At 46.7% G+C, this 11,854-nt stretch overlaps 1 long non-coding RNA gene across 1 annotated transcript; it reads right to left on the reverse strand.

Annotated features, from left to right (window-relative positions):
- Window positions 1-2,254: 2,254 nt before the first annotated feature.
- On the reverse strand, window positions 2,255-10,979 carry LOC129381151 (uncharacterized). The gene is made up of 3 exons (XR_011892326.1): window positions 10,576-10,979; window positions 3,333-3,440; window positions 2,255-2,556 (listed from the first exon to the last, which is right to left on the reverse strand). It is a non-coding gene; the product is annotated as an uncharacterized lncRNA (long non-coding RNA).
- Window positions 10,980-11,854: the final 875 nt, after the last annotated feature.

Below are 11,854 nucleotides of genomic sequence, written 5' to 3' on the forward strand. Positions count from 1 at the left end.
AGTTGGATACCCGTAAAAAAACGCGAGTTTCGTTCCCTGATGGCACTGGCTACCGTTCTACCTTTCGAATCGATCGTTCTACTCTCCTTCAAGAAAAAAAAAATTGGTCGCGCAAGTTGCCAGTTTCAGGACTATGATCTAACCTAGCTGACCTTGACGTCAGAAGGGATGATAACTCCAAACGCAATAGTACTGCTCAAGCTCCTTCCTCCATTGCATGAATATATTCCCGAGAAACTGAAATTTTCGGTGTTACTGTTGTAGCGTGCAATCACTTGAACATTCTACGATGAAAAAGAAAGCGCGGAGTGGAGTGCTTATACACGAGTTAGGTGAAAACCGGCCCTGACTACGGCTACTCGTGTTTTATGCGCCACATTTTCTCATTTAGGAACAAACTATATCTAGTTGAAAGTACTCACGCGTGGTAAGTAAGAACACGTGGCAAGAAAACGTAAGGTGTCTTAAGGTGATCACTATGGCTGTGGCCGCGGCCAAATTTATTTATTCGATCGCAGCTGCAGCAGCAGTATTTGCGATGTAGTAGCGACACGAACCGTCCTGGACATAAGATGCGTCTCTAACTGTCGTGCTAAAATCGGCCTTATTTGATTTGCGTGAACAGGGTCGGTGTATTGTAAAGATTACATTCCAACGCTATTCCTTTTATCTCATCGTCCATGGTCCGATCTACACGCCGCCGGACGTGAAGGGTGAATAATAAAATTTATGCGTCGCTCAACTATCGCGAACACCAGAGTCTAGTGGACATGGGGCAAAGCCAGTAAAGTAGTGCCAAACCGCACACAAGACACATCAGCGCCGGCAACGCGCCCATATACGGCGTCCGGTTAAGGCGTCTCCTACGGCTTCCGCGATTCGCGTGGCCAACGCCGTATGAGACGCCGCAGTTATCTGCACTGCACTGCAGCAGCTTTGATTGTGCATGCCGAACACAAGGGGTGAAATCTTCGCGTACCACTTATTGTGACACTTTCATCTTATGTCTTCACACAACAATCGTTGCTAATCTTTTAATGATATGTCATCTTAACGGGCTGATTTTTATTACCGTCGAACTTGCCGGCCCTGTGCGCATGCTGAATTATGTCTGAAGGAATAGATTCGCCTCATTACAACTGGAAGGAGGTCAGGGCTTTATTTTCACAGCCAGTCCAACTTTCCGTAGCGCTGTTGTGTAGGCCTAATATTAGAAGATTTTTCCGTAACCTATTTCTAACATGAAGTGACGCTTTCCTTTGGCTTCAGTCACGAGTCAGTGAATCGTTTTTCGCACTTGAGGCGGCGTCCTGTTTGACGACGAGTAAATCCCCTTCCAGAACCATTACTCTGCTGAATACATTTTGCGCTTACGATTGTTTACCAACGTTTGCGTATGCATCTTGCTGTCATGGCAACCCGATGGCAGTGACTTCACCTTCGCTTGACCGCGTAACGGGGCGTCGCTTTCCCCTCAGATGATGCTTCTCACAGATGTCAGCGTTTCATCGCATTCACATAACACGTGACGTACCCCACAACGGGCTTGCTTTTATTACACATCCGAGCTGACGTATAATGCAGCATTCAATGGCATGTACGGAACGCAGAACCGCAAATGACAAGCAGGCCTCGTTATAGGCCAGTCTATTGTCGGCACGCATGTCAAAAGTGCGGAACCTTAATTGACTCACTTAAGAACTGCAGGGGCTTGAGGGCGTTATGGCAGGTTTATGTTTTAGACAATACAGTATCTTTTTAAAGTTGCCTGCGGCATTGTAACGCAAATCGAATCCTTCAACTGGAATAATGGAAGAGGCTTATATCTGCGCGAGAAATCAAATACCGTAACTGACTCATTACCGAACAAATCTCTAACGAACGTTTCAACGGACTGCTTTATGCGGCACTTATTTAGTTTAATAATGGTTGCCGGTGCTTTTGCAAGGTATATTTATTCTGATCTAATCCTAAGGGTGGCACCAGTTTCCAGATATCCACCGTGAAAGTGTCGCCATGACTGCTGTTTCACTCTTGGTCTTACTTTAACACCATTTGATGCACATAAGCACAAGACTACCGGTACGTCGCGGTACACGTACACGACCGCGAAACACACTGCAATCATTTCAGTAGTTGTACTCCTTTTTTGCGATTGTGGATAGTAAGGGTATAGGACAGGAGATACTTCGGCACAGCTTGAAATCACCTCTTCTCGGATAACGACAGCGTTTTAGCATAGACGTCACGCCAGTAGACAATCAAAACCATATTTATTGATATATTAAAAAAAGTAGAAGAACAAAAAGTGACGGATCACGAAACCAAAAGCGTTAACATGAACGTCCTGGCCACGTGCGCGGACTCTCTCTAGAGAGACAGAAGTCCACGTGACCTCCTTCGGCAACGCTGGGTCCCTCGAGGCGCAACAGCTGCAGCATGTGATGCACTTGGCGAAGTGAGCGCTGCTCGTGGCGCTGCAGCTGCGTGCGATTCTTCGGCGTCGAGCAGCCACCGCAGCGTCACCGAAGGGCAGCAGGCCGGCAGGTCGGGCCACTGCGAGGGTAAAATATTAACCAACCATCCCCTTGGGTGTTACATTTAGTAAAAACAAGTATAAGAAGAACTGTTCGTTGGATCAAAGTCTCGCTCGAGGACGGTGACGAGTGTCGAAGTGCGCAGGCCAATTGCAACTAAATTGGGCCGAGGAAGTTCACCGATTTTTCCGCATGCATATAACCGGGCATGCGCGCATGGTCGTTAACTAGCAACATGTCGTTCTAGCAGTTGACGAATAATCTCCCTCACCCGCCGTTGTTACTTAATGTCTATGGTATTGGGCTGCTAAGCACCAGGTCGCGGGACCGAAGCCCAGCCACGGCGGCCGCGCATTACGATGGGGACGAAATGCGAAAAGGCCTGTGAACTTAGATTCAGGAGCACGTTAAAGAACCCCAGCTGGTCCAAATTTCGGGAGTGCCCTCCTACGGCGTGCATCATAATCAGATCGTGGTTTTCGCACGTAAAACAATACATTAATTTTTTTAACTATTCTCCCTCTGTCTTGCGACCCTTATTGCCTCATGTCTTCCTGTAGTGCAGAATCTGTGGCTCGGAAGCAGGAGTTTCCGAACCCTTACCGCGGCCTATGCAGATGGCAACGCTTCCAAAAGCAATTGAACAAACGTGCAACATTTTTCATCTTGTTTCGGAAAGGTTCATCGCAAAATGTCATTAAATTCTGCTGAAACACTCACGCGCCAAATAATGCATAAATGACTTCTAACGGTCGATTCCCAGTAGAACGTCGCCAATGGCCGATGTGCACATACCATACATTACCTCCTCAATGACGCTAGTTGTGCTGCTGCGTGCGATTCTCAGGCGTCGAGCAGTTTCTGCAGCTTCGCCGTAGCACAGAGTGGCCGCAGGTCCTGGCACTGCGACAGCACAAAACAAGCCCTTTGTCACCTTTGCGTGGCATTTGCATTGTCTGACAAATCCACTGACACGGCCCGCGCTCAGTCGAAGCGCTGTACAGAAGCGGTTATGAAATTATAAGTTCCGGGGCCGTCGGGTGACGGCAAACCTCTATTTCCTAGCGAAATAATCTAGTTTGAACAGGAACACCTGCGCCATGAACGCCACAACTCCTCCTTTATTCCAGTTGCCTCCAGGGTTCCACAACGGAGCGTGCTTGCTGCTTTGCTTTTTATAGTCTATATTATTGATTTGCCTGACTGCATGTCGTCCCGAATAAGTCTGTTGGCCGATGATTGCGCTATTTGCCGTAAAATTTCTACTAACGCTAATCGTCAAGCGTTCCAACCGCACCTAAACGCATTCAGTACATGGTGTTCAGACTGGTAAATGACCTTAAATTATGCTAAAGCTAAGTGCATGTCATTTTGGCGCTCCTCGTCTCGTATATTGCAACGTCATACTCTCTTGATAATAAGATTGTTGAGGAGTCAATTTGCAATGGGATCCAATATGTTCGTCATCACATCAACGTTACACTTGCATGTGTTAACCGCAAATTTCTAATTATAGAACACAGACTAAAGCAAGCGCCTTTACACTTAAAAAAAAAGATCCAGCATATACACCGCATTAGTGATACCTCAAAGTCGAATATGCATGCGCCACCTGGGATCCGAACCAGGACACTATCGTACGTAACCTTGAATACTTGTAAGCCGTGCTCCTTGCTTTATCTTTACAGACTATCTCCCACACTCTAGTGCTGCATGTTTAAAGAATCGTGCCGAATTGCATCCGCTATCACTACGCCGCAAACACGCGCGCCTATCGCTCTTTCATAAACTTCACCATCACGAGCGTTTGCATTGATGGCTTCTTTCACTCACGCTCTGTCATTTTCTCTCGCCGAGATCACCCTCTCTAAGTCAAAGCACGGTGTGTATCACTCAGATCTTTGCGCTCAGTCATTTATACCCAGATTCATATTTCGCTAGAATAACCTACCATCAGACATTGGCTACTAAGTTCACCCCGGCAACTTTCAACAAATCCTGCGTACGTATGTCATCATGTGATGTCTCAGGTGCAATGTGAAAGTTTTTTTTCTTTCCTTTTTGGATGAGTTATATTCTATGTTGTGTTCCTCCGGTACTTTCACATCCGGTAGATCTTGTTTTCGAATTATCCTCTTTGAGTGCCTTTTATGTATTCTGAATTGTAGGTTTTTCAATTTTACGTATAATTTTTAAAATAATCAAATAGTCAAATAATTTACGAATAAAAATTGAAAAGAACACACCGTGCAACGGACCCCTGTGGTATAATCATTTTTGTGTATTTAGTGCTGAAGAAGTGAAGTCTTTCAGTTTAACACATTACCGTCTGTTTGAAAGGCAAAGCGTAAGGATATCGAAAGATTCTTCCAAAATCTACACTTTGGATGTTTCTCTGTAAGAACGTCATAACACAGCGTGTCAGTTGATTTACACCGATAAATATTACGACTGCGATTTGAGTGTAGTGGAGTCCTTGATGCTCTGGGTGAGAACAAGATCAGCTTTAGCAGTTTCCGTGCTGGTGGGCAGTGCTGATGTTATGCCTAATTGCAGACCTTTTATAAATTTATAGAATATTTCCTCGAAACGCATAGGCGGAACGGGCTGCAAAGTTAGGACGGTAAGAAAATGTTCAAGGCATGCCTATCTTTGTCACCATCCTTATCTTGCGGCCCTCAGAACATCATGTAAGTGCTTGAACCATGCCACTGCAGGCCACCTCTGAATCGTTATGGTAGAAAACCATACGGCAGCGCAAGACCATCGCTCTCTGGGCTGGAACGGCTTCTTTTGACTAGTGGCCATTCTTAATCAGTAACACGCTTCATCGGAGTAAACTTTTTCACTGCTTCGCAGATGCCCAACGCTAATGACAGGGGTGAAGAATGCGGTAGGTGATTACGAAGGACGGTTACCGATGCTTCAGTACACAGATTGATGGTAGCCTATAATAGGTCAGTTTATTGATAATTTTTTCGCAGGTAAACCAGACGCGCGTGCTTTTCATTAACTAGCGATGTCCCGTGTTAGTACAGTTCGCAACTATTTTCAAGCGGCTTGTCTTTCTCTCCCGAGTTGTCTTTCTCTCCCAGTTGGACAGCACGTGCCCTCAGAGATCGAACCCTTTTGCTCTGTTACGATCTGGGAGACTGCGGACAACCCTGACCGTGTGTTACAGGTGCCAAGCCATGCACTATGAAGCGGATCAGCTCGCAACATTTTTCCTTTGTGTTTTGCGCTACTTACTTGCTAAGAGTCTTCCAATAATGCTGAAATACTCTCCCGTATTAAAGCAAGGTTTAATGCGTTCTCCTTCCATTTAGTGCAGGACAATTAAGCATGTGAGGAGGACTGCCGTTGAAAACGACAAGAAAGCTGGAGGCAGCACTGACGATCGAACGAAGAGGTCAGTGAGCTTGAATGACACACACATCCTCGTTTTATTTTTTTATTTTTTGCGCTGCGTTTCCGCTTATAGGCACACACTCAAGCTGGATTGAAGTGACGGAACAAATTGTGCGGAGGAGCATTAGGTGACTCAGTGTTGCCCAATCACTGCGCACACATGTACGAAGCAGATAAGCTACCGGCGGAGCAGTTCGTTGCGGCTAGGTCACGTGATGCTTGTCAGAGGACTTTGCTGCGTTGTGTGAAGCCAGCTTCACTCGCTGGCGAAAAGAGGAAGCCTAGTAAATAAAGATGTCACCGTGTCGGTGGTCGCCGCCAGATTCATTTTATGGTCCCTACGTGCACGATTGATTAATACCGGCAGTGTAGGTACCCTGTTGGACAAGCTCGATAGCTTGAACACGGTTGTTTCCCGAGTTGGTTGACAGAGCGGCATACTATGGCATACAGTGTGAAAACATGACTGAAATAAGGAGGACAGACGACACGGGCCCTGGAGAGTTGATTTCCGCGTATTGTGGCCAAATCCTTCAGCACGTATAATTCCGAGAACCGGGAATGGAAACAAGTATCGGTCCCTTTTGTCAAAGCACGCCATAATCCGAGGCACAAAATCCATTACTTTTCCTCCCGATAATATTCCGTATAGGTTGGGGGGTTGCTGATGTCTAGAGGAAGGGTCAAAGTGTTAGGAAGTGGGTGTTACGAGATAAAGTCGGAGTGGCAGCCAGTCCTACAGGAAGGCTACAGGAAGGCGCCACTCGACGGAAAAGTGCGGCGAAAGGGAAGGGCATCGCCGCCTATCACGTCAACCTCGCTCTCGCTCTCGGAAGACAACGTTATCAGCGCGTTCCTTGGCCGCGGAAGCTGTCGCCTGCGTCCTAACTTCACCTCGGTAATGGCTATGAAGAAATTAAAAAAAGAAAACAGAATAAACTAGAAAGGAAAGACATTGGTGGTTGTGAGTTTAGAAAGTACGAACCCACGTTCAGAAGCTGAGCGTGTTACCGACTGGACGGTTCGTAGGCCTTTGCACTCTGCCTCATGAGATCATGATTGCCAAGCCCGGCGTGACGAGTGCAGTGACATCAACATCACCGTGGCTTACACGAGAGCGTCCCCATTAGATTCCATGGCAGGCGGGCAAGATAGCATTACGTCACGGATCAAAGTGCACCAGCCTTGTGTTAGGCCAGGCGTCTTAACGCGCACGCCTTAAAGCCCATGAAGTGCTCATAAATCGAAGGACCGCTCAGTGGCGTTCGGTTGTACTTTAATGTTTCGTATTCACAACTCCTAAACGCTTAAGTGCCCTAGGATTTATTACAGCGAAGTTGTTAAGGGCTAGTTCCCCAAGGATCGTATCCGTGTGTTAAGAGAAAACTATCGTCATCAGGATTGGTTCCAGTGTCATCGCCGTCTTCCACAGCTGGCTCGTTTCCGCCCGTGGGTGCTACCGCATGAACGCGCTCGTGCGACTGCTCCCGCATTCGTCGTCGTCATTAATTATTTAAAAATTATACAGAAGCTCTTTAAGGCTAGTTCCCCCAGAAACGTGTCCGTGTGTAGATAGAAAACTCCCATTACGCTGTACGATCCCGAAGATAGTGCAATGCCGGACCGACCCGTGGCGTAGGTGTAGTTCGCCATTAAGCGGCCCACATACACAACCTCGCTGGTCATCCTTCGTCACAGAGTGGATGACACAGGGCCTTTGTTGTTGTTGTTGTTGATGGTTTCAACACAAATGGAGTCGAACCAGTTCCTAATACTCATCGACCATTGAGGTATGACGACAGTTGATAATAGCGCACTTTAATTGTACTTGCTTTAGAAGGACATTATATATGGCATAATATTTCATTTAGTGTTATATTTATATATTTATTCTTATGCGGCAAGGGTCTCCATTAATGGAGTTCGCTAAACTTATGCGTTCAGCTATCTCGCACGTAGCTCAAGTACGTCTGTATCATATTGAAATTGCGCGTGCAGATTTCGTGCAGAATACTCAGTGTATATTTACTTGTAATTGGCGCTTACAAAGCCGTCGGAACAAAACTCCCGCAACAGATTGGCGGCACGTTGACCGTCAGGGATTACAACGCTTAGGGATGCGTGCACGTCATCATTTTAGTCTTGGCTGCTTTACTGCATGCTTAAATGAATTGACTGCCCTGATGAGCACGTCATAAAATGAGAAGGAAAAGTTCTGCTAGTAAATTTGGTTAGACTGTGCAACCACAGCAGAGTACATCCGTTTTCAGAGAATTCCTCTGGTATTCGAATGAATTATGTTGGTGTCCGTTAAGGAGTCTTTTTTTTTTAATTCAATTCGGCCATTTTACCAGCCAAACCTACGATATTATTATGAGTTACGCCGTAGCGAGCGTCCTTCGGAGTATATTTCAACGCGGTGGGGTTCTTCATCGCGCACCCAAGTGACGGCATGCATGGCCGTTCTTGCATTCCACCCTACTTCGGAAAGCCTCCAACTTGGCGAGGATCGAACCGACGACCTCGGACTCAGCAGTGCAACCCCTTAGCCACTGGACAACCACTGCGGGTAATTATTTTTTTTATTTCATACATAGTGCAAGCCTCCATACGGAGGCGGTTACTGGACATCGGGCAATACATTGCATCAGAATATGAAGGACAAGCTTACACACTTGTTAATATTATACGCGTAGTTAAACAGTACACTAAGAGGTTGCGACCTTTCTGGGCCAGCACTTAAAATGAACAACAATGAAGGAGCAGGAAATGAACGACAAAAGGTACATCGAAACAAATTCACGCTCAATACTCGCTGACAATACTCGCTGACAACTACTCTGTGGCACGAAGCGAAGGCTACGGGTTTTCAGTTTTCTGCACGTGTATTCCTATGCAGCGGAGTCCCGGTGATTGAGTGTGGCACAGGCTTCGGCTTTAATGTTTTCCGACGGTGCATGACTCCTTCATTTCAGTGTTGGCTGATACCACTATCTCGGCGTAAATTTCAGAGGCTAATCGATATTTATACAGCCGATATCAATCGATTTCTGAACAGGCAGCAACGCAGCCTGTACCTGAGCCCCGAAGTGGTCGTATGATGTCGAACGCGCAACCGAAGCCGGCCTCGACGGTAGTGATTCCCTGACGGATTGACCTGGATTCCGCGTGGATGGTGTCAAAACGTGTTTTGTTCGCCTCAACTGTATTTTGTTTTTCATGTTGGTCATCAGTCTCTGCCCGTAAGGTCAGAGGCGCAATGAATGAAGTCTGGGGTTTTACGAGCCAAAGTTTCGATTTGATTATGAGGCACGATTTAGTGGAAGACAGTCGAGGTTAATTTTGACCACGTGGGAATCAATTAACAAGCGGGACAGAAGCGACGAACAAACACCAGAAGACACCGCCGCAATCTTGCGTTTGCAAATTTGACTGACGCCCAAATGCGCTCTTTTCTCGAGCATGGGAGAACTCAACAGGGCGAACTAACCAAAACAGTAAACTATCAGTCGCTTACTGTTGACTTTTAAGCATTGTTCCAATTTTATGCTTTGAAAGAAGAAGACAGTGTTTTTCGAACATAAGAAAACGTCAACAGAACTGCGGGACTTCTTCCTGCAGCGGTGCAAAAGTCGCGATTTGGTTCCGTAGCCTTCGTTTTAGACCCAAAAATTGTTGTCGACAAAGATAACACTGCTAGAATTATTTTTTTTTTCTTTTCGTGCAGACCGGCGTTCACTAAATGGAAGAAACATATGTAAAGAAGGCGTATATTATTCACTGGACAAGCAGGTACTTTTTCGATTTAAGGTTTGTTTGTCGAACAGTAAGAACGACTTATATGGACTCGATCTAACCCGCCGTGGTTGCTTAGTGGCTATGGTGTTGCGCTGCAAAGCACGAGGTCGTGGGAGCGAATCCCGGCAACGGCGGGCGCATTTCGATAGGGCGAAATGCGAAAGCACCCGTGCAGTTAGGATTAGGTGCACGTTAAAAGACCACCACGAGGTCAAAATTATTCCGGAGTCCCGAACCACAGCGTGCTTCACAATCAGATCGTGATTTCGCCACGTAAAATTCCATAATTAAAAAAAAAACATATGCAGATAGTTTCTACCCAAAGGCACCAAATTCTATAAATAAAAAAATGAACGCTTGGAGTGCCATTCAATTTTTCCTGATGAGTAGAGGCCTTTTAATACGAATAGTTTAAGGAAAATAGGCCAACACGGGGCCTTTTATGGTACACTCTGGTGGTTCCTACGACGCTCCAAGTCGGTTAACAGCGATGCGGAGCCCTCTCGTGATTGTAGCCGTAGAAATACTGCCCCAGCCGAACGTGCTAGCTTCTGCCAGAGCCATCAGAGTAGCCGCGTGATCCAGCTCGGCGCTCTGAATAGACCACGCGAATGTGTTCAGAACGCCTGGTTTCGACCAGCCGAATGCAAACTGCATCCCGAGAGCGCCCCAAAGAGGCCACTCCCCTGAATATTCAATATAGAAATAACACGTGACACGCTGTACTATGGGCGCCTATCAAATCACCTTCACGGCAGCACAGCTATTAACACTGTTGGCGAATGAACAAACCCAACTTGCTATCACTCGGCAAGGGCAGGGACTTTCGTACCGGAGCCACAAGCACGGCAGGAGGCTGGAGTTGCCACCTGCTGCTCCTGCTGATCCCAGAGGGCAGCCCAACATGACGTCATGGAGGCGATTGCGCTGGAAGACGTGGCGAGGAGACCTGCTGCTGTCCTTGTGGCGCCCGGGCAGCCGGAGCGAAAACTGGTCGGTCGATGCACGCTGCGTAGCCCAGCCAGCATAAAGTCGCCTTCTATATTTGGTCCGTTTGCGACACCACATAATGAAACAGCCATTTAAATAAAATTATTTTGTCGCTCATCTAAATGATTCAGATAGCTACCAGAGCGCTATAATGTAAAAGTATTCCAAACATTTCTATTCCAATTATGAAATCAGCCCTCCACGATTGGTCAAAAACTTTTTTGGACCGATAGCTCCCCATCTGAAATAGCGTGCACGCACTGATTATGCATCATTTGACCGAACAAAAGAAAAATTGTAATTTCCCATTCGACGAATTAGAGAACGTGGACCAATCGCAGACGCCGGCACCACCCTCTTCATCTGGTTATTTCTTTCAGTTCGGTGTCTCGGCCCCATCGAAACGCTCTCCACTTGAGCGTGCTCCTTGCCTCCTGGCACCCAATTACATGTGAAGCACACTTCAACGTAGACAATGTTATTAATTTCGAAAGCAAAGAAAAGTAGGAGTGTTTGATTGGGCTGTTGAGGCAGCGCTGCGGGTCACCGCGTGATGCTTGCGTCGGCGGTTGCGGAAACTTGACGTCAGGAGATTGGAATAAAAACATATTGGAATAGTTTTACGTTATAGGGCGCCAGGTTTTTTTTTGTTTTGTTTTGCTTGGTTTTGCTTTGGCGTCGGTTGAGCGGGAGTTAGGTGTCGGAACTGCAATTCAATGATGAGTCGCTGTGCTCTGGGAATAATTTGACCGCCGGGGGTTATTTACAGTGCTCCGAATCCATCTTGCACGAGCGTTTTGTATGCCGCCCCCGATAGGAACTTGGCCCCCCCCTCCCCGCCCCCCCCCCCGCCCCCCGTCTAGGATCTAACACATGACCTCGACCTCTAGAGAGCGACAGGGTGGCTACTGAGCTCCCATGACAGCTTATTACGTCATCAAATATCCGCACAAAAGATGGATACAAGGGTGCACACAGAGGCACTTCTTCGTTTATACGTTTCTTGTGATTTAATATTTCTAAAACTTATATCTGTAAAACGTACTTAGTTATCTACGCTAAGACTCCAACGTTAGGATTAAAAGGAATAAACAAAAATACAGGAGAGACCGTTCCATTCT

Source organism: Dermacentor andersoni, chromosome 1 (assembly GCF_023375885.2).
Source record: "Dermacentor andersoni chromosome 1, qqDerAnde1_hic_scaffold, whole genome shotgun sequence".
NCBI lineage: Eukaryota > Metazoa > Arthropoda > Arachnida > Ixodida > Ixodidae > Dermacentor > Dermacentor andersoni.